The 22,782-nt window shown below is 38.1% G+C and overlaps 1 long non-coding RNA gene across 2 annotated transcripts in view; it reads right to left on the bottom strand.

Moving 5' to 3' along the window:
• LOC307195515 overlaps positions 1-22,782 on the bottom strand; it is a 442,270-nt gene that overhangs the window by 318,184 nt on the left and 101,304 nt on the right. The window lies entirely within an intron of this gene.

Here is a 22,782-nt window from a genome sequence, read left to right as displayed (position 1 = left end):
AGGCTCTTGGCAGCTAGATTCATCATAAGAGATATACTATAAATCTATAAGAACTCCAAGCTATCCTTGTAAATGAATTGAATACTATTCCCTTCATGTGTTTTACTATTATTTTTCTAATTCATGTCAATGCTGTAGTGATTAATAATTACAATTTCTTACGCAGACATTCTTAAAAAGTAACTTTTATTCTTATTTATACTTTTTAATTCTCAAATATCATGTCATGTTTTGGTAAATGGGCCAGAATATAATTCTCTTATTTTCTTTAATAAGAGTCCTTGCCTTGAAAATAATGGTAACTATGTATAGCCAGTCCTTGGGAACCACTTTTCAATTTCAGAATTTTTTTCTGATTATTTGAGATTTGATAAACACAACCATAATGGAGAAGAATTAAGAGGGAAGTCATGGAATCTTCTGCTGTATCCAAACAGTGTCATATTTGTTTCATAATTACTTTTCTTTGCATCAATTATTTCAGTCACTGTGACTGTTCCCATAAATACTTGTACATAGATGTACATAATTCTGCAGTGTTTATTTCCCTGTTAAAATCTCTACTCAACCCAACGGACCTCCAACAAATACTTGAGTGGAGATCCCTCCAGGTAATTGCAAGAGAATCTGTATCTGTCTGTGAAAGGACTTAGATTGATGAGTTGAGAGGAAACTAATCTAGAAAGAGAGGGAAATGTGAAGTAGAGAGATGAGTTGCAAACTCTGCCTTCCTGCCATTTTGACACACCCGGGACATTAGTCACTGGATCTGCATTTTTAGTTAGGTTGTATACAACCAAGAAAAGTTAGCATTATCCAAGTCAGTGAGGACATGGGGAAATAATTGCTCATCTTTCACCACCAACCTATTTCATAGCCTATTTAATAGCTCCCTAAAAAAGAAATTGACTAAGAAAAAATACTCAACAATTATTCGAATAGGATGACAGTTTTACTTATTTTATTTTGTTCCTGGAAGCTCAGAACAAATGTATTCTTAGTCTAGTTAAGTCAATTAGAGTGTGCGTTCCCCTATCCTGCCCACCCCATCACCACCACCACCACCTACACATACACAGAGACGACACACACACAGGCAAAACACACACTTTTTTGTTTAGAAATATTTGGGTGGAATTTAATATTTGGAGAACATGTTTACTACATGGTATGCACTGTCAGCTCTATCGCTGTGCTTTTCAAAACCAAGGACAACAGTTGTGGACTTTTGTTCTTGGTGAAAATAGCAGAGGTGAATTTGCAATAAGATCCAACTACTCCACCAGAGGTCTATGAGGCCTCAAATTTAGCAGAGAAGTTAAAGGACTAAGAGTCAGGAAACCAGGCTTAAATCCAGCTCAGCTACAACTGTGGCCTAAGCTGAGGCCAGTCACCTTGATAACCTGGGCCTCTGATTCCTGGCACAAATGGAAGACTCAGCCTAGATGGTATCTAGTTTCTTGCAGCTGTTGAGTTCATTGCTTCTCTGAGAGGCCTGTCTTGCATACTATATATATATATATATATATATATATATATATATATTTTTTTTTTTTTTTTTTTTTTTTTTTTGCGGTACGTGGGCCTCTCACTGCTGTGGCCTCTCCCGTTGCGGAGCTCCGGACGCGCAGGCTCAGCGGCCATGGCTCACGGGCCCAGCCGCTCCGCGGCATGTGGGACCTTCCCGGACCGGGGCACGAACCCGTGTCCCCTGCATCGGCAGGCGGACTCTCAACCACTGCACCACCAGGGAAGTCCGCATATGTTATATTTTACCAGAGAAGAGACAACCAGGCTCAGCACCATCCTGATCCTAAGAGAATGCCTAAGCCTCACCTACAAAACACAAGTTTAAATTATTTCTACATTTGTCTTACCCTATGATGAAAACCCAATTCTATTTTGTCAGATAAGGATGTGTGAAAAATACATATGAAAATGTGAGTAGAATGAGGTTAAAAGTGTAGGCCATGTGAAGACTCCTGTTGACTAAATAGAACCAGTGAAATACCTGAAACATGTATGGAAGGGAAAATTGGAATAAATGACCCATTCAGTCCAAAGAGTTAGCCAGAGAGGTTAAAACAGAGCAATAGGGGGCTTCCCTGGTGGCGCAGTGGTTGGGGGTCCGCCTGCCGATGCAGGGGACGTGGGTTCGTGCCCCGGTCCGGGAGGATTCCACATGCTGCAGAGCAGCTGGGCCTGTGAGCCATGGCCGCTGAGCCTGCGCGTCCGGAGCCCGTGCTCCGCAATGGGAGAGGCCACAACAGTGAGAGGCCCGCGTACCGCAAAAAAACAAACAAACAAACAAACAAACGAAAAAACAGAGCAATAGGGACTTCCCTGGCAGTCCAGTGGTTAAGACTTTGCCTTGCAATACAGGGGATGCAGGTTTGATCCCTGGTCTGGGAGCTAAGATCCCACATGCCTTGAGGCCAAAACACCAAAACATAAAACAGAAGCAATGTTGTAATCAATTCAGTAAAGACTTTAAAAATTGTCAACATCAAAAAAAAATCTTTATTTAAAAAAAAAAGAACAGAGCAATAATTACCAAATTGTGTTCCACAAGGTGTTAAATATGTTCCTTTTTTTTTTTAAAAAAAAGAGAGAGTTTGGTTATTATGCTCAAATTAGTTTGGGACTAGATGGGTTAAATGAGTTAAGCAAATTTATTTTTGCTGCAGGACCTCTGAGACTATGGTTTGAAGCCTTTCCCAAACTAACTGACCATGGAACCCTTCTTTCCAGGAATACCTCATGGGATCTCTACGAAAGAAAGACCCTTTAGAATATACTAAGATAAATCGGGGAAACCAAAATATATTGACAAAACATGTCAATCTGCTTTCTGACATACATTAATGAATTGACATATCATCTTTAAGAGATGCCTCCAAATTTGATGTCTACTGGAGATTTTATCCAGCCAGGAATAAAATCATTTGTTTCAAACTGACATTTGTTAAATGTCTGAATGGTTCTCAGAACCCCTGCTATTATATTCCAATATAAATATGGTATGTGTACCTTTTGAGAGTGGTCTTTGATATTTATGGACTGAAGAGCCAAAGAGAAATGGGAGAAAAATGACTTTTGAAGTGATCTATGTTTGTCTTCCATGGAATTTTTTCCATCTTTTTAAAAAGGAGTTCCTTGGCCAATTCTGGCATCTCTCGGGAAACTACAAGCCAGGGTAAACCAGGAGCCTGCTATAACACTTCATTCTTATGCATCATTTAAAAGGCATGCATGCTTCATGTGAATCCAATAACACTAGGCATACGGAGAGCAGGGGTTATGTTAGGACCCCATAAATAATGCTTCATCTCGTCTTTTAGGCTCGACGAACAAAGAAACCTTGTAGAAGGGAGAGGTTACATTTTAGAATAAGGCGTCCTACTTTGTGAATACGTTGAAGAAGCCTTCAAGCCTACAACCACAAAGATAAATAAAAGTCTACAAAACAACACCCTTACTTAAAAACACTGAGATGGATATTTTTTGCAGCAATGATGGATGAGAGGGCTGTCCATGGCCCATAAGCATATGAAGTACTAATATAAACATGAGAGTCTTCTCTAAGAATCAAACTACGGGAAAAGGCTCAAAGTTGGCATGATCTAGAGATTTTATTGGGGCATTTGGGTTACAGTAAGTGTATCAGTTTAAGCCTAAACAATATTCACCTGTGTCTAGCAGGGTGCTACGGGGTGCCTAGTAGGGAGTATTACATGGGAGATTAAAACCCTTCCTTGGGTAAAACTTACAGAGAAAAGGAACTGAGCACACATGTTTGGTTCACGAATGATGTGCCAGAATCAAAGGGAAGAGATAACTAGGGGGACACCTCAATGTCAATCACTCTTATTTCCCTCATCCCAGAGCTTGCAGGCTCACGGCCAAGTACCAGAATGTGGAAGCATCCACTGAGAAACAAGGGAAAACAAGAACAGCTGAGACAGACTTTCATCACTCAAGCACCAGCAGCACCGGGGCCAGTCTCACCCCCCATAGTAGGAGACACTGGTGGCTGCTGCTGTGACAGATTCAGCAAGACACTCAGCGACAGGCACTGGCAGCCTGGGCACAGACGCTATTGCTTCTAGAATCATCCCCATAGGGCAGCATTGGCAATAAAGCTGCTGTTTTTAATACCAGAAGGCAGTGAGCATAGAATAAGGAGTCAGGGTAAGAGACAAAGAAAGTAGAACAGAGGATGCCACTGGGTGGTTAAAAGGATAAATTTGCTGATGGTAGATGACATACATCTGAAGAATGTCATACAACTATTTAGTAGACGTATAAGTGTGGTCTAGAGTTCTCACATGGGGAATAGGAACAGTGCCAGAGAAATACCAACTGGCAACAATCATAATATTCTATTTTTATCCCCACGTGAGTCTGGCCTGAGAATCAAGAATTACATAAGAAAGGACTGCATAATATTGAAACTGCTTGTATTGGAATGGAGTCCTGGCTGGCTGTGGTCTTCTTGGTAAACAATGGAAAATCTCGCTTAATTAAATTGGCTTAAACTTGGTCCATTGTGCGAGGTTATGAATTTGATAACCTATTAAGGTCATCTCCCTAACCACTATAAAGGTTCTAATGAATATTGCATTTTTCCCATCTTATTCCCAAAGATCAGAGCACTTTGGCATAGTCCTAGTCAAGTTTTATTATTTTCAAACTATAGATTCTAGAGTATAATAAAAATGCATTTTTTGGGCTTCCCTGGTGGCGCAGTGGTTGAGAGTCCGCCTGCCGATGCAGGGGACACGGGTTCGTGCCCCGGTCCGGGAGGATCCCACGTGCTGCGGAGCGGCTGGGCCCGTGAGCCGTGGCCGCTGAGCCTGCGCGTCTGGAGCCTGTGCTCCGCAACGGGAGAGGCCCCAACAGTGAGAGGCCCGCGTACCACACACACACACACAAAAATGCATTTTAAAAAGCCATAATGCTCATCTACTTGAGTATTTTTAATATCAACAAGTAATTTTTATAAAGATAGCTCATATTTTTATAGGTATTTTCAAAGTTCCTCCATCTGATCATGTTATCCTGTAAGAAGAGGTAAGAGATTTAGCAGGTAAGGAAACAAATGTGCTGAACTGGCCAAGGACGGTCAATCACTAAGTGATAAAGTTAGGTCTAGAACTGACATCTCCGGACTGCTAGTCCAAGCCAACTCACTGAACCACACCAGACCACCTTTTTTCTGGTACCTTCTCCCAATCTCTGCGTCACTTCAACAAGTTCAAATATTATCCGTGCCAACTCCACCAAAAAACTTAAAACCATGAGCTTCTTTAACCTACATTAACCAAGAAGTACCAAGCAGTTAAATCTCCCTAGGGCTTTAAATTCTTTTCAAGTAAAAGATGCTTTTTGACTTTGAGTTTTCAAACTTTGCTTTATTAGTGTCTTTCATGAAAAGAATGCCGTCATTAGTTTATTTGTTTCTGTTCTGGATGTTCTTACAAAACTCTCTGTGGAGTGTTCTTCTCAAGCCTTAACTTTGTTCTTTCCATGAGTTGCACAACCCAGCTACCCAGCCAGAAGACAGACAAGGTATCCTCTATAGAGGTCAGGTTACCCTGTGATTTTATACCTCCAGCACAAGGAATGACCACATTCTAATAGAAACTAATTCACTACAGGATAGAAAGAGACAACAGGGGAAAAAAAAGACTTTCACAGCAGTAAGAAAGTTTGTTTCTTCCTTGAAGAAGCAAATATTGAAGTTATTTCTGTTGCTGAACAGTCACACAAACACTTGAGTGCGTGCACACACACTTATCCAATCTGCTCCCTCATAAAAATAATCTCATTAGTCTCAGTCAGGGGAATCTCTGTACGACTTGTTTTTTGAAGATCAACTCAAATAACTAAATCTAACATAATCCTACCTAAAGTAAAAAGTTATTAAAATGATGAAGATGTCCAGCATGCCAGGATATCTGGAAAGTCCCAAGTTCGTGTTATATCTTGTTGATATAAGAGTTTATACATCCCCAACACAAAAGAAACTACACAGACATTATTTATCATTATCTTCTCTTTAAAAATGAAATGCTTCCTTTTTCTGATATCCTTCAGCAGATGAATAAAATGATTTGCATTAAACTCACATTAGCTCTGCATTATCACAGATTTTTCTTCTTTTTTGCTTCTTCACTTCCCCTGTGGCTGTACTTTAATATAACTTTATTAAATTCAAGGAACAGTTTGGGAAACTAGATCTTATACATCCAAGGAGCCCTCATACTGAGCTCATCCAAAGAATTCAAGAAATGACATTCCTAAAATTTTGCAAGGGATGTTGTAAGCCGCACACAACTCTTTGGCCTTCTTCATGATTATGCTTGACAGAATTATGTAAACCAAAATGCTCAGGGTAATGAGAAGCTCTTTTGGCCTATAATGTTTTGATAGACATTTTAAATGGGAATGTAGACACATTATGTATAGTATAGGCACTGTATGTGTATACATATATACTTAAACACATATATTTGAAAGATTCTTTTCAGAAGGACCTTCTCTATTTATTTTCTGGATCAAATATAAAATACAATTTTATTGTGAATGCAGTAAAATCTCCAATGTAGAGTATGTGTGAAAATCTCTTCAAAAGTTTTAGACAACACAGATAATACAAAAAATTTATTATCATTTATCCTAAGTGATAGCTCGAAAGCTTTTTTTCCTACACATTCAAAATCCCTTTGATGTAGTTCCTAAGCTACCTAGGGTTTTGAAGGCCTAAAATTTTAGTCCTGAGTTTTCACCTAGTAGCTTTAGAGGTTTTCACGGGACTCAAGATTGTAGAAAGAAATCCTGTAGGTAGAATCTCTCAGAACTGACTTCACAGGTGCATGGTAATTACAAAGAAGAATTTCTGCCTTGGGATGACGGGGAATATATATTAAAAACATAGCCTAGCTCTAGAGAGCAACCATCCTGGAAGGTCCGCAAGCAGAAACAAGGACACTTAAACATCTCTTTTGCTCCCTCTGCTGGTTACTTTAATAAAATAACGAATGGGTACTTTGATCTCTTTCCAGAAAGGCTGATGCATTTTAATTTTCCCAGACTTTCAGAATTTGAGTGTCAAGACTTATCTATTTGGTTTGTTATAACTAAGCTTTTGTGACTGAGTTGCTATGACTCAGTTGAGGCTTTGCTTGTCTAAATTATAAAGGAGTGTGAAATATTAGAAAAAAAGATATCCTATGAAAATGGAACTTCCATTAGATTAACAGTTCAGAGGTATTGAGCATGGTACAAAAGAGAATATAAGATATTCTCATTTTAAAATAATACATCAAAAAAAATTTTTTAATAAAATAATAAAATAATATATCAAGCAGGGTATAAGCACTTATATATAAAATTCGTTAAGAAAAAGACAGTACTTCTGGGAAGATGGCGGAAGATTAAGATGCGGGGATCACCTTCCTCCCCACAGATACACCAGAGATACATCTACACGTGGAACAACTCGTACAGAACACCTACTGAACGCTGGCAGAAGACCTCAGACTCCCCAAAAGGCAAAAAACCCCCCACGTACCTGCTGCACGAGGAGAGGGGATTAAGAACGCTGCTTAAAGGAGCTCCAGAGACAGGCGTGAACCGCGGCTAAAAGCGCGGACCCCAGAGACGGGCATGAGACGCTAAGGCTGCTGCTGCCGCCACCAAGAAGCCTGTGTGCGAGCACAGGTAACTGTCCACACCTCCCCTCTCGGAGCCTGTGCAGCCCGCCACTGCCAGGGTCCCGGGATCCAGGGACAACTTCCACGGGAGAACGCACAGCGCGCCTCAGGCTGGTGCAACGTCACGCCGGCCTCTGCCGCCGCAGGCCCGCCCCTCACGCCGTGCCCCTCCCACCCCCGGCCTGAGTGAGCCACAGCCCCCAATCAGTGGCTCCTTTAACCCCGTCCTGTCTGAGCGAAGAACAGACGCCCTCCGGTGACCTACACGCAGAGGCGAGGCCAAATCCAAAGCTGAGCCCCGGGAGCTGTGCGAACAAAGAAGAGAAAGGGAAATCTTTCCCAGCAGCCGCAGAAGCAGCAGATTAAAGCTACACAATCAACTTGATGTACCTGCATCTGTGGAATACATGAATGGACAACCAATCATCCCAAATTGAGGAGGTGGACTTCGAGAGCAAGATTTATGATTTTTTCCCCTTTTCCTCTTTTTGCGAGTGTGTATGTGTATGCTTCTGTGTGAGATTTTGTCTGTATAGCTTTGCTTCCACCATTTGTCCTAGGGCTCTACCCGTCCGTTTTTTTTGTTTGTTTTTGTGGTTTTTTTACTCTTAATAATTATATTTTTATTTTAATAACTTTATTATATTTTATCTTACTTTATTTTACTTTATCTTCTTTCTTTTTTTCCTTCCTTCCTTCCTTCCCCCCTCCCTCCTTTCTTTCTCCCTTCCTTCCTTCCTTCCTTCCTTCCTTCCTTCTTCTACTAATTCTTTCTTTCTACTTTTTCTCCCTTTTATTCTGAGCCGAGTGGATGAAAGGCTCTTGGTGCTGCAGCCAGGAGTCAGTGCTGTGCCTCTGAGGTGGGAAACCCAACTTCAGGACACTGGTCCACAAGAGACCTCCCAGCTCCACATAATATCAAACGGCGAAACTCTCCCAGAGATCTCCATCTCAACACCAGCACGCAGCTTCACTCAATGACGAGCAAGCTACAGTGCTGAACATCCTATGCCAAACAAGTGGCAAGACAGGAACACAACCCCACCCATTAGCAGAGAGGCTGCCTAAAATCATAATAAGTCCACAGACACCCCAAAACACACCACCACACGTGGACCTGCCCACCACAAAGACAAGATCCAGCCTCATCCACCAGAACACAGGCACTAGTCCCCTCCACCAGGAAGCCTACACAACCCACTGAACCAACCTTAGCCACTGGGGACATACACCAAGCACAACGGGAACTACGAACCTGCAGCCTGCAAAAAGGAGACCCCAAACACAGTAAGATAAGCAAAATTAGAAGACAGAAAAACACACAGCAGATGAAGGAGCAAGATAAAAACCCACCAGACCTAACAAATGAAGAGGAAATAGGCAGTCTACCTGAAAAGAATTCAGAATAATGATAGTAAAGATGATCCAAAATTTTGGAAACAGAATAGACAAAATGCAAGAAACATTTAACAAGGACCTAGAAGAACTAAAGATAAAACAAACAACGATGAACAACACAATAAATGAAATGAAAAATACTCTAGATGGGATCAAGAGCAGAATAACTGAGGCAGAAGAACAGATAAGTGACCTGGAAGATAAAATAGTAGAAATACCTAATGCAGAGCAGAATAAAGAAAAAAGAATGAAAAGAACTGAGGACAGTCTCAGAGACCTCTGGGACAACATTAAATGCACCAACATTCGAATTATAGGGGTTCCAGAAGAAGAAGAGAGAAAGAAAGGGACTGAGAAAATTTTTGAAGAGATTATAGTTGAAAACTTCCCTAATATGGGAAAGGAAATAGTTAATCAAGTCCAGGAAGCACAGAGAGCCCATACAGGATAAATCCAAGGAGAAATACGCCAGGACACATATTAATCAAACTGTCAAAAATTAAATACAAAGAAAACATATTAAAAGCAGCAAGGGAAAAACAACAAATAACACACAAGCAAATCCCCATAAGGTTAACAGCTGATCTTTCAGCAGAAACTCTGCAAGCCAGAAGGGACTGGCAGGACATATTTAAAGTGATGAAGGAGAAAGACCTACAACCAAGATTACTCTACCCAGCAAGGATCTCATTCAGATTTGATGGAGAAATTAAAAACTTTACAGACAAGCAAAAGCTGAGAGAGTTCAGCACCACCAAACCAGCTCTACAACAACTGCTAAAGGAACTTCTCTAGGCAAGAAACACAAGAGAAGGAAAAGACCTACAATAACGAACCCAAACAATTAAGAAAATGGGAATAGGAACATACATATCGATAATTACCTCAAATGTAAATGGACTAAATGCTCCCACCAAAAGACACAGATTGGCTGAATGGATACAAAAACAAGACCCATATATTTGCTGTCTACAAGAGACCCACTTCAGACCTAGAGACACATACAGACTGAAAGTGAGGGGATGGAAAAAGATAATTCATGCAAATGGAAAGCAAAAGAAAGCTGGAGTAGCAATTCTCATATCACACAAAATAGACTTTAAAATAAAGACTATTAGAAGAGACAAAGAAGGACACTACATAATGATCAAGGGATCGATCCAAGAAGACATAACAATTGTAAATATTTATGCACCCAACATAGGAGCACCTCAATACATAAGGCAAATACTAACAGCCATAAAAGGGGAAATCAACAGTAACACATTCATAGTAGGGGACTTTAACACCCCACTTTCTCCAATGGACAGATCTTCCAAAATGAAAATAAATAAGGAAACACAAGCTTTAAATGATACATTAAACAAGATGGACTTAATTGATATTTATATGACATTCCATCCAAAAACAACAGAATACACATTTTTCTCTAGTGCTCATGGAACATTCTCCAGGATAGATCATATCTTGGGTCACATATCAAGCCTTGGTAAATTTAAGAAAACTGAAATTGTATCAAGTATCCTTTCGAACCACAACGCTATAAAACTACATATCAATTACAGGAAAAGATCTGTAAAAAATACAAACACATGGACGCTAAACAATACACTACTTAATAACGAAGTGATCACGGAAGAGATCAAAGAGGAAATCAAAATATACCTACAAACAAATGAGAATGGAGAAACGACGACCCAAAATCTATGGGATACAGCTAAAGCACTTCTAAGAGGGAAGTTTATAGCAATACAATCCTGCGTTAAGAAACAGGAAACATCTCGAATAAACAGCCTAAACTTCCACCTAAAGCAATTAGAGAAAGAAAAACAAAAAAACCCCAAAGTTAGCAGAAGGAAAGAAATCATAAAAATCAGATCAGAAATAAATGAAAAAGAAATGAAAGAAACAATAGCAAAGATCAATAAAACTAAAAGCTGGTTCTTTGAGAAGATAACTTGATAAACCATTAGCCAGACTCATCAAGAAGAAAAGGGAGAAGACCTAAGTCAATAGAATTAGAAATGAAAAAGGAGAAGTAACAACTGACACTGCAGAAATACAAAAGTTCATGAGAGATTACTACAAGCAACTCTATGCCAATAAAATGGACAACCTGGAAGAAATGGACAAAGTCTTAGAAATGCACAACCTGCCAAGACTGAATCAGGAAGAAATAGAAAATATGAAAAGACCAATCACAAGCACTGAAATTGAAACTGTGATTAAAAATCTTCCAACAAACAAAACCCCAGGACCAGATGGCTTCACAGGCGAATTCTATGAAACATTTAGAGAACAGCTAACACCTATCCTTCTCAAACTCTTCCAAAATATAGCAGAGGGAGGAACACTCCCAAACTCATTCTACGAGGCCACCATCACCCTGATACCAAAACCAGACACGGATGTCACAAAGAAAGAAAACTACAGGCCAATATCACTGATGAACATAGATGCAAAAATCCTCAACAAAATACTAGCAAACAGAATCCAACAGCACATTAAACGGATCATACACCGTGAACAAGTGGGGTTTATCCCAGTAATGCAAGGATTCTTCAATATACACAAATCAATCAACGTGATACACCATATTAACAAATTGAAGGAGATAAACCATATGATCATCTCAATAGATGCAGAAAAAGCTTTCGAAAAAATTCAACACCCAATTATGATAAAAACCCTGCAGAAATTAGGCATAGCGGTAACTTACCTCAACATAATAAAGGCCATATATGACAAACCCACAGCCAACATCGTCCTCAATGGTGGAAAACTGAAAGCATTTCCACTAAGATCAGGAACAAGACAAGGTTGCCCACTCTCACCACTATTATTCAACATAGTTTTGGAAGTTTTAGCCACAGCAATCAGAGAAGAAAAGGAAATAAAAGGAATTCAAATTGGAATAGAAGAAGTAAAGCTGTCACTGTTTGCAGATGACATGATACTATACATAGTGAATCCTAAAGATGCTACCAGAAAATTACTAGAGCTAATTAATGAATTTGGTAAAGTAGCAGGATACAAAATTAATGCACAGAAATCTCTGGCATTCCTATACACTAATGATGAAAAATCTGAAAGTGAAATCAAGAAAACACTCCCATTTACCACTGCACCACAAAGAATAAAATATCTAGGAATAAACCTACCTAAGGAGACAAAAGACCTGTATGCAGAAAATTATGAGACACTGATGAAAGAAACTAAAGATGATACAAATAGATGGAGAGATATACCATGTTCTTGGATTGGAAGAATCAACATTGTGAAAATGACTCTACTACCCAAAGCAATCTACAGATTCAACGCAATTCCTATCAAACTACCACTGGTATTTTTCACAGAACTAGAACAAAAATATTTCACAATTTATATGGAAACACAAAAGACCCTGAATAGCCAAAGCAATCTTAAGAACGAAAAATGGAGCTGGAGGAATCAGACTCCCTGACTTCAGACTATACTACAAAGCTACAGTAATCAAGACAGTATGGTACTGGCACAAAAACAGAAAGATAGATCAATGGAACAGGATAGAAAGCCCAGAGATAAACCCACGCACATATGGTCAGCTTATCTTTCATAAAGGAGGCAGGAATGTACACTGGAGAAAGGACAGCCTCTTCAATAAGTGGTGCTGGGAAAACTGGACAGGTGCATGTAAAAGTAAGAGATTAGATCACTTCCTAACACCATACACAAAAATAAGCTCAAAATGGATTAAAGACCTAATTGTAAGGCCAGAAACTATCAAACCCTTAGAGGAAAACATAGGCAGGACACTCTATGACATAAATCACTGCAAGATCCTTTTTGACCCACCTCCTAGAGAAATGGAAATAAAAACAAAAATAAACAAATGAGACCTAATGAAACTTCAAAGCTTTTGCACTGCAAAGGAAACCATAAACAAGACCAAAAGACAACCCTCAGAATGGTAGAGAATATTTGCAAATGAAGCAACTGACAAAGGATTAATCTCCAAAATTTACCAGCAGCTCATGCAGCTTAATAACAAAAAAACAAACAACCCAATCCAAAAATGGGTAGAAGACCTAAATAGACATTTCTCCAAAAAGATATACAGACTGCCAACAAACACATGAAAGAATGCTCAACATCACTAATCATTAGAGAAATGCAAATCAAAACTACAATGAGATATCATCTCACACCAGTCAGAATGGCCATCATCAAAAATTCTAGGAGCAATAAATGCTGGAGAGGGTGTGGAGAAAAGGGAACCCTCTTGCACTGTTGGTGGGAATGTAAATTGATATAGCCACTGTGGAGAACAGTATGGAGGTTCCTTAAAAAACTACAAATACAACTACCATATGACCCAGCAATCCCACTACTGGGCATATACCCTGAGAAAACCATAATTCAAAAAGAGTCATGTACCAAAATGTTCATTGTAGCTCTATTTACAATAGCCCGGAGATGGAAACAACCTAAATGTCCATCATCGGATGAATGGATAAAGAAGATGTGGCACATACATACAATGGAATATTACTCAGCCATTAAAAGTAATGAAATTGAGCTATTTGTAGTGAGGTGGATAGACCTAGAGTCCATCATACAGAGTGAAGTAAGTCAGAAAGAGAAAGACAAATACCGTATGCTAACACATATATATGGAATTTAAGAAAAAAAATGTCATGAAGAACCTAGGGGTAAGACGGGAATAAAGACACACACCTACTAGAGAATGGACTTGAGGATATCGGGAGGAAGAAGGGTAAGCTGGGAGAAAGTGAGACAGTGGCATGGACATATATACACTACCAAACGTAAGGTAGATAGCTAGTGGGAAGCAGCCGCAGAGCACAGGGAGATCAGCTCCGTGCTTTGTGATAGCCTGGAGGGGTGGGACAGCGAGGGTGGGAGGGAGGGAGACGCAAGAGGGAAGAGATATGGGAACATATGTATATATATATAACTGATTCATTTTGTTGTAAAGCAGAAACTAACATACCATTGTAAAGCAATTATACTCCAATAAAGATGTTAAAAAAAAAGACAGTATATAATTAAGGACTAAATTGTGTAGTATTGACTATATGTTGCAGACTTCAGAGAGTGGAAAAATTTCATAAACAAGAGACAGGAGTTGCAGTGAGACTCAAAGATGATTGATATAGAACACAGGCTGGAGCGTGATAGGAGTGGTTGCTGACAGAGCATCAGTAGTAACTACCATCAATAACCCAATCTTTGGACTTTTCCACCCAAACACAACCTTCTTCCTATACATATAATTGCAACAATAGCAATAGCAACAATAGCATGTCCATATCTGACATAAAGAAAATATCTATATTCCAAATTAAAGCATGTGCGTCTTCTCCCCAAAAGTGAATACCCACAATCATTCAGCCACCATCGCTATCTCTGAGAGATAGTCAGTCCTTCTCTATCAAGTCAGTCACAACTTTGATCTGCTACCTATGGATCAAATAAGAAAGTTAATCACCAGTAATACACACTTTATAAAATGCTAGAAAACAACTAGAAGGAAGATATACTTGAGACTGCTGCAGGGTTCTTCCTCAATGAGACAGATCTTTCCCTTCATTTAAGGAGCTCTGAGTCTATGATCTGATTCAGGTCAGGCAAGTGTGGGAGGGACTGTGAATTTCCATTGTAGTGAGTCACTCAGGACACTGCCAAACCTAGAGATTTTTTTAAGTAGGACCTTAGTAGGATATCATCAATTTCAGTCCTAGAATCCCGCATGATCAGTTAGCCACTTCCAAAGTCTTCTGTGTGTCAAACTTTATTATTAACAATCTCACCCTGGTGATTATTACAGAACCACACCACCTTCCTTGGCTTATTAAGTGCTGCTAATTTGCCCTCAGTCGACCAAGGTTACCAATGTACATGGTGGTATCATCCCCTCCTAGAGATGCTAACCACTGCAGTCTTTTTCACGAATGCTGCACTCCCCTCACCAATGAATTTCTTAATGTCTAGAAGTGTTTTCTATTATCCCCTTAAGGAACAAAGTTGCGAAATATCAAATCTCCCTAAATTCTTTGGATTTATCTTTCTACAAGGTACCAATTTATTGGGAGTTCCCTGGTGGTCCAGTGGTTAGGACTTGGTGCTTTCACTGCCGTGGCCCGGGTTCAATCCCTGGCCAGGGAACTCCCACAATCCACACCACAAGGCTGAAAAAAAAAGGGTACCAATTAATTTCTGGTATTTTAACTTCATCAGACACCTTCCATTGATGAGTCCAGGTTTGAGGCAAGCAGCCAAATAATCAATTAGAGCCATTTCCAGGTGCTCAAGCTAGTACATTGAATCTCTTTATTTATTAAAGCATTTATTCAACAAATGTTTATTCAGTTTTCATTAGGTATCTGACAATATTCCATGTGCTGGAAAGACAGCATTGGATAAAACAAATAAAATTCCCTGGCTTCCTAGAGTCTACATTTGATGGGAGAGAGGAGAAAACAATAAACAAATAAGTATTTCTAAATACATAGTGCTTCGGAAGATAATTAGATTGGTGCTCTGGAAAGAAACAGAGCAGACTAAGGGAGATTGGGAGTACTGGGGTGTATAATTTTAAGTATAGGGATCAGAGGAGGCAACTCTGAGAAAATGACCTTGAACAAAGTCTTGAAGGATGTAAAGAAACGGGCCAATGCAAATATACGGGAGGAGAGCAGGCCAGGCAGAGGCCATAACAAGTGCAAAGGCTCCGAGGCTTATCTAAGAACAGAGAGGAGGCCAGTGGTGCCAGAACAGAGTGAGCAGATGGAAAATAATTGTTAGCATGATACTTCAGATAAACTCATAGTTTTGGAAATTAAATTGAATACAAGTCGAATTTTCCTCACTCTCCCAACTCAGTTTCAGGTTTGTTAAGAACATGTGCTAAAACTTATCATTTTATATTAGCAAATACTTCATAGCCACCAGTGTCACTGGTTCTCTCAAGTATAGGGGTTAAATTAACTAGAATAATTCAGAGCCGTTCTTTCCACCACAGTCATCTCATAGCAAGTTTATCAATCGTCTGTTGTGATTCTCCCTAATCACCACAACTACGGGGGAATTATCAGTGTGAGCTGGGTGTGTATTACAAAGTAGGAATATAATGCTAAGACTTCAGCATCCTGATCAAGGGTCATTAAAAGTTCTTTTCAAACAAAGCAATCATCTTCAGAGAGCTTATAAAAGAGCCTGGCAACATCTTCCAACTTGTCAATAAATATATACTTTTTATAGTCTGACTTTTCTATTTGTAATTGGCATGCTTTAAGGGAAACACCCAAGTCATATCTTTTGAGTGGGGAAATTAATTATTGATTTGCCTCTAGGCAAATAACTTCATTAAAGTTGTGTGCTGAATGCCTGGTTTGTTTAAGAAATTGAATGTAGAAACTCATTTCTTATTCAAAAATTTTGTGATTCACCTCAGTTATCAAAACAGATTACATGTTGGGAAAATAATAAATAGGTTTTAATATGAAAAAAGCGTGTACTAATAATCAATAAAACCAATAGCAAAGCCTCACTGAAAAGCCAGAGCTGCAACCTCATGTTAATGGATGATGTTACAGAGAAATGACTTTTCCATGGAAGTTTTCCTCAAGTAAACTGCTGATTTAGGACTGCTCATCTGTATAGAGAGATTAAGTAAATCAGGATGGAAACAACAGAATTTCTTATAACCCCGTTTCAGTGGAAAGGTTAATTTTCACTTTATTGGTTGAATCTAGTGTGTGTACCTGTCCCTGTTATTAAATTACTTACAAATGCAATCTGATGCCATCATCGTAACAGTTTTGGGGGTCAGGTATTATTATCCCCATTTTACACATAAGGAAATTGAGGCTCCAGGGTAGCTGGACCTTCCCAAGATCATACATAGAGAAAGTGGCAGAACTTCTGATGCTACTTTACCACACCCCAAGCTGGCCCTGCCATTCTCTCTTGCCTCCTGGAATCAGGAGCATTTCCTGTAATGCCTTTATCAAACTATCACTTATCATCTTCCTATAACATTTCCTACATTTTTTTCCAGGTTACTATTTATTAAGAAATCCTAGTCATTGCAGAAAACTATCCTGGAACGTTGCAAACACTAAATTGGTCTATATTATAGCAAGGAATTTAACAACCAAACAAGCAAGCAGTCTTGAGATTTAAACAGTGAAATTTTCTTCATGGTTGTGTTTGCTTTTAAAAGAACATGAAGCATACACAGATTCATACAGGTCTGTGGGAAGCAATCTTTTCCTTTAAATACTGAAGAAAATGCTCATGTATATATGTTCATATACAAACTATCATGAAATATTAAATTAATGTTTTGGCTACAACAAATACCTACAAGATTCTATACAATTTTCTTGTGCTTATATATCACTGTATTATTAATTATATTACAACTAGTGCTATTCCTAAAAAGACTATTGTTTCTTAGTCTTTGAGTATTATTATGATTACTATCAATATTATTATTAAAAGTTAGACCTGTAATTTAGATACTTTGTTTATGTAATTTTTAGGCAAACAGCTTCCAAATAATATTTATATGGTTAATTATTTTTAAAAGGTCCACTTTAATTAGCAAATTCTTAATTCATAATATATGTGCAGTATAAAAACTACTAATTCCAACATCTTTGTGAGTGTGCTCATATTTTTTATTTTTATTATGAATCATATTTTTCTACTTATTTTCATGTCTCAGTTTTGATTTTATATCAGCCACTGTGAGTGAAACAATAGCTGAGACTGAAATTTGGTGATATTTTCCATAGAAACAGCTCCCCTTTCTTTGCCAGACATCTAGAGTAAAGTCCTGTGGTTCTAAAATTGATAAATCTATTTCATTCAAAGTCCTGCTAAATGATATACGGGAATAAAGACACAGACCTATTAGAGAATGGACTTGAGGACACGGGGAGGGGGAAGGGTAAGCTGGGACAAAGTGAGAGAGTGGCATGGACATAGATACACTACCAAATGTAAAATAGATAGCTAGTGGGAAGCAGCCGCATAGCACAGGGAGATCAGCTTGGTGCTTTGTGACCACCTAGAGGGGTGGGATAGGGAGGGTGGGAGGGAGGGAGACGCAAGAGGGAAGAGATACGGGGATATATGTATATGTAGAACTGATTCACTTTGTTATAAAGCAGAAACTAACACACCATTGTAAAGCAATTATAAAAATGTTTTATAATTCCAATAAAAATGTTTTATAACTCCAATAAAAATGTTAAAAAAATAATGATATATGAATGAGAAGAAAGAGGTGTCAAGAGAAGCAGATGAGAAAAGTGAAAGATGAGAATTACTAATTATTTTTAAGTAACAGAAGAGGAAAGACAAAGGATGATAATAGTCATCATAATACAAACACTTATGAACAGTCACCACACAGAGGGAACTCGGTATGCTTTACAAGCATCATATATATATATATATATATATATATATATATATATATATATTTATATATATTTATTTATATATATATACTTATATATATTTATATACATATATATATTTTTTTGTTTTGTTTTTTACAAAGTAGGCAATGAAGGTTTCAGGAAACAAAGTAATGTGCCCAAAGTTACAGATAGAGAGTGACTGAATCAGAATTTGAACTGAAGGCTGTCTGATGCCAAAGTATATACTTTTACCCGTGTAATATACTGCCTTCCTAAAACTCTAATGAATCCTTAATAGATACCCTTAGCTCTAGCAGTTACAATCAGTGGTGTAGATTTAGAGGACAATGTTACACACAATATCATTTCAGTAAAAGCAAAGATCCTGCTGGTGTCTGGTACATGTATTTACACTGGCTTTACAATATTAGATCACATTTTTAACTTGGAAAAAGCTATCGAACTGTCTAAGAAACAGTAACAATTTGTTTCATTATTTACTTTTTATCAATAACTAAACTCTTTAAAGGAAATGTTGTTCCCAAAGATTTCAAGCTTTTATAAATAAAACATAACTAGATGATATGAATTTTCCATGCAAATGGAAGATAAATCAAAAAAAAACCCAAAAAACTTCGGTCTAAATATCAGGGGGGAAAAATTCCTTAAGAAGTCAGCCTTCACTATTAATAACACCAAGAACCACTTTAGGCCAATGACGGACAACTCAGGTAAGAGAAACTTGTTTTCTCTCATCTTTCACCTACATCTACTCACACACAGTAATGCTTTTGCATCTCACCCTTCTTGCAATTCTCTCTCTCTTTCTCTCTGTGCATGGTAACAATATTTCTTCAATCCGATGGCTTTCCCTCTTACCATTCTTCAAGTTCACTATTTTTGCATGACTTTATAATTTCCTAAGTCTCTTCCAAGTCATACTCACTCCTTGTTCAGACCTTCGATCTTTGAGATGTCCGTCAATCCTTGTGTTTGGCAATCTCTACATCAAACGAATTAGTAATCATACATACTTTGAAACCTGTGCATGTGATCAGGTGAACTTTAGAAAGAAACAGATGTGTAGAAATCTGGGAGGAGGTGTAACCCTTTGGAAAATAAAATTTTCATGTGCCAATCTGTTATTCATAGCATCTTCTCCACACAACTTGTAAATTATTGCCAAAGGACTTCATTTCCCTTGGAGATAACACTTTCTAAATTGTTTAGACATGATTTACGCTACTTACCATTTTTAATCTGACTTCATTAAATGAAGAACTAATGAGTCAAAGCATCATTATCATTTCTTTCCACCATCATCACAATAAGAGCTGGTAGTTTTCTGGATAAGGGGGTGGAGTGTAGGAACAAAATATCAGGTAGTATTAGCCTGACCATGGTGTAGGATAAAACAACGTAGCTTTACTATAAATAATGTTACTTAAATACAGTTTTCTTAAATCATTCATGAGCACCATTTTTCTTCAGAGAAGAAAATGAACCTTCCCAAAACTGACTATATAGACATCACAGACTACCCATAGCAAAGAGGCAGCAGAACAAAACCACCAAGATAAACAGTAGTACTTACATAAGTGACTTGTTTACACCTGAGTAAGGAAAAATAAAAGTGTTTGTATCCTATTTTAATGTAGTAGTTACAAGTATGCATGGATAGGAAAATGTATCACCCTAAACCCCAAAGTAACATTTATCACAACTCAGATCCATCTTAGGGGGGCCTGGGGGGTGCAGGTGGTTAAAAGGTGAGAACAGCTCTTGTATGTGCTGTTAATTTAAGAGTGCAACCAGGATCTATAATTACTTCTGAAAAGAACAAGTAATGACTGAGTACATTAACTGTCAACAAACATCTGCTAAAAGTGGTAATTAACACCATAAGGCTCATGGAACTCAAGACAGACATCAGATCATCTAGGTAGCACCACAGTAAATGTTTGCTGGGACATCAGACCACCTTAGCCTTGTCTGAAAATTTCCCTAGTTAAATACTCCTGGTTTAGAGTCTAAAAAGCCTGCTTCATAAAAGCGTGAGGTGTCAAAAGTCCACACGAGTAGGTGTTTTTAAACACTAAGTTCACTGGAATATTTGCAATGAAATACCCGGTGTCAGGTCTCCAAAAATAAACTAGTAACAGAAAGGGAGAAATAACTAAACAGTCAAAACAGTCATTGCATAATCCATCTTCTAAAGCCCTAATGTAATCTTATCAAGGAAACCACTCGGCCTCTATTTGCTATTATTTTAAACAACTTTTCAACAGATTGTTAGAATAGAGCTTCAGGGCCCATATTTGAAAGTGGACAGCTACACTCAGAACTGAAAGAAAAGTCAGGTGACAGTCGACACCCAGTCAGGAAGAGAAGAAGGGGAAAAACTATAAAGAGAGCATCAAGAGTTATTGAATGCAGTCATCCAGTCCACTTTTTATGTCTGGGACATTTCCTGTGTTCAGTATTGAGATGGCTTCTAACAATTCCTGAAAGATCCGTCTCTTTTCAGAAAGTCACTCAGGTCTGTGTCACAGTCAGCTGAAAATCCCAGACACTAAGGCCCGCTTTAATGAGACTATCTTCATATGTGTAATTGGAGGTCTACAGGAGATACACACATAAATGTTACAGACTAGAAATTGCAGCATGTTGACATGATGTTTGCATCATAATGTTAATTTATATACACTGCTTGAGTTTTCTGTTCAATTACATTTGTTGCTTCATTTGCATAAAGGTGTAGATGAAAAATTAATATATACTCAACATCATTAGTTAGTTATTAGGGAAGTGCAAATCGAAACTACAATGAGATATTCTCCAGGATGGCTATAATTTAACTAAAATAAAATAAAACAGAAATAAATGTTGGGGAGATTATGGAGAAATTGGAACCTCATCCTCATACATTGCTAGTGAGGGTGTAAAATGGTTTGGCCACTGTGGAATTTGATGTTTCCTCCAAAAGTTAAAGATAGAGTTACCATATGACCCAGCAATTCTACTCCTAGGTATATACCCAAGAGAACTGAAAACATATGTTCACACAAAAACTTGTACATGAATGTTCACAGCAATATTAACCATAACAGCAAAAAGTGGAAACAACTCAAATGTTCGTCAATTGATGAATGAATAAATGAAATGTACATACAACAGAATATTGTTCAGTCATTAAAAGTAATGAAGTAGTGATACATGCTACAACTTGGATAAATCCTGAAAATATTATATTAAGTTAAAGACGCCAGACACGAAAGGGTACACATTGTATGATTCAGTTGATATGAAATGTCCAGATTAGGCAAATCCGTAGAGACAGAAAGTAAATTTGTGGTTGCCAGGGGATGGGGGTGGGAAGCATTGGGAATAGCGTTTATTTTGGGGGGTGACAGAAGTGTTTGAGAATTAGTGGCAACAGTTGCACAATAGTGTGAATATATTAAAAACCACAGGAGTGTGTACTTTAAAATGGTTAAAATGATGAATTTTATGTTATGTGAATTTTATCTCAATAAAAAAATGAAGAAATCAAAATACGTACATTTTGTTTCCATGTTATCATTTTCTAAGTCCACTGTGTTTAAATGCTTCCACAGATAATTAAATGCATTCAAAAAGTTAATGTTCAACTCTCTGATCTGACAAGCAGGATTGTTTCTGGGTACTTCATAATGTTTCAGTTCCCAAAAGAATACACTTTACTGAACCTTATAAAATATTTAAGGGGATATAAGACTTTAATATAGAATGTGTTACCTACATAATACTCTACCATGCCATTCATATTCCTCTTGGCAGAGGGCAATCTTCTCCTCAAATATTCCATATAGTCTTAGAAACAGAGGAAAAAAAGGTAAAAATTCTGGCCTATTTTCAGATAGGTCTAATAGAGTTGGTCAGTATTATCTCTTCTATGGGATATACTTTAAAGGAGAGCAATTCAGAATAGCTGAGGATTTTCTAAGCAGCCCACTCCAATTCTTCTTTAGACAGGCATTTTGTTTCCTTTAAATTTTAAATTGTCTTCAAAAAAATTTTTTTTACATATATATTTATTTATTTATTTTTGGCTGCGTTGTGTCTTCGTTGCTGTGCACGGGCTTTCTCTAGTTGCAGCGAGCGGAGGTTACTCTTCATTTCGGTGCGCGGGCTTCTCATTGCAGTGGCTTCTCTTGTTGTGGAGCACGGGCTCTAGGCATGTGGGCTTC

The sequence above is a fragment of the Stenella coeruleoalba genome (genome assembly GCF_951394435.1).
Source record: "Stenella coeruleoalba genome assembly, chromosome: 12".
In the NCBI taxonomy this organism is placed as follows: Eukaryota; Metazoa; Chordata; class Mammalia; order Artiodactyla; family Delphinidae; genus Stenella; species Stenella coeruleoalba.
This window is presented reverse-complemented; position numbering and strand designations above follow the sequence as displayed.